Source organism: Penaeus monodon, chromosome 10 (genome assembly GCF_015228065.2).
Source record: "Penaeus monodon isolate SGIC_2016 chromosome 10, NSTDA_Pmon_1, whole genome shotgun sequence".
In the NCBI taxonomy this organism is placed as follows: domain Eukaryota; kingdom Metazoa; phylum Arthropoda; class Malacostraca; order Decapoda; family Penaeidae; genus Penaeus; species Penaeus monodon.
The window spans coordinates 30,848,521-30,850,078 of NC_051395.1; positions in this window are offsets into that span (position 1 = coordinate 30,848,521).

Consider the following 1,558-nt stretch of genomic DNA (forward strand, 5'->3'; position numbering starts at 1 on the left):
CATCTTAAAAAGCATTGCTCCCACATTCCCTGCATTAGCAAGAGAGATCCAGCCACTCTATTTCGTCAATGATAAGCACTGAGTCTTTGAGCAACAGTTCCGCTTTCCGTATTACCCAATATTCTCACTGTGATTATTTTATGCGATGGTTCATTTGAGAATTCCATAAGAAAAAAAAGTCATGCACAGGGTATGTTAGCAGTTCTAGCCATGTCATACCGGGCTTCACTGTAATGACCGTCCTGATATCACTGTCGTTAACTATTAAGAGTAAGAGATCTTTTTCAGGCATGGATCTGCGATTGTGACAACGCTAGCCGGGATATATTGCTATGATGATGATATGATATTATATATTGATGATGATAGTAATAAGATATAATGATAAGCTAGTAAGAAATGGAAAGGGCCCCAAGAACTATCAATTTATGATTAAGAAAATCAAGATTATAGACAGTCATTTAACGACAATTGCCTGGTTCTGAACATTTATTTATTCATTTATTTTATTACTTATTTACTGATATGTTTTTCCCGGAGATTGAGTATAAATAAAATCTTAAGAAGTAAGATCAATGTCATAAGAAAGAAATACCTGATTTCAGACATTAAAAAGTGTCAGTGCGATTGCTTAACTGATGAGCGCGTCCACATTACAGTAAAAGGAAATTAAACTTAGGTTTCATTAAGGTGAACTCGGGTTGAAGACCTAAGTAACAAGGTGTGACGAGAAGAAAAAGCACATGAAGAAGAAAATAAAAAAGGAAGAAGGAAAAACAGAAGTTAAGGAAGAAACAGAAGACAAGAAAAGGGAAATGACGAGGAAGCAGAAAAATATGTTTGTGTGTTATCGACAAAAAGTTGTACAAGAAGGTAAAAGACATTCAGTAATAGATATATTTTTGTTCCCATGTTCTCTATCAGATATTTACTAACCTTTCTATGAGTATTAACTGAAGGAGTGTTCGATATATGGTCAGCTATTAATAATTAAATTAAAAAGGGTCACCAGCTAGATTGTAGATTCTATGCTTATTTTCAGATTTGTTTTTAAAAAATATTATATTTCTATTATGGTTGTTGCTCAGCTGTTCTTGTGTTTCTCGTTTTGCATATTTTTTCACTCTTGTGATTGTTTATTTGTTCACCTTTTCATTTCGTTTTTCTATACATTTACTCGTCAATTGTCTGTGTGTTTATCTGTTCTATCGCTGTCTGTTGTGATCTGTCGGCCTCTCTCTTTCTCTCTTTCTCTCCCCTCCTCTCTCTCTCTCTCTCTCTCTCTCTCTCTCTCTCTCTCTCTATCTGTCTATCTATGTCTTTCTCTCTCTCTGTCTATCTCTGTATCTCTTTCTCTATCTGTCTGTCTATTTGTCTGTCTGTCTCGCCCTGTGTTTCTCTCTCTCTGTCTCTCTGTCTCTCTCTCTCTCTCTCTCTCTCTCTCTCTCTCTCTCTCTCTCTCTCTCTCTCCTCTCTCTCTCTCTTTCTCTCTCTCTCACACACACACACACACACACACACACACACACACACACACACACACACACACACACACACA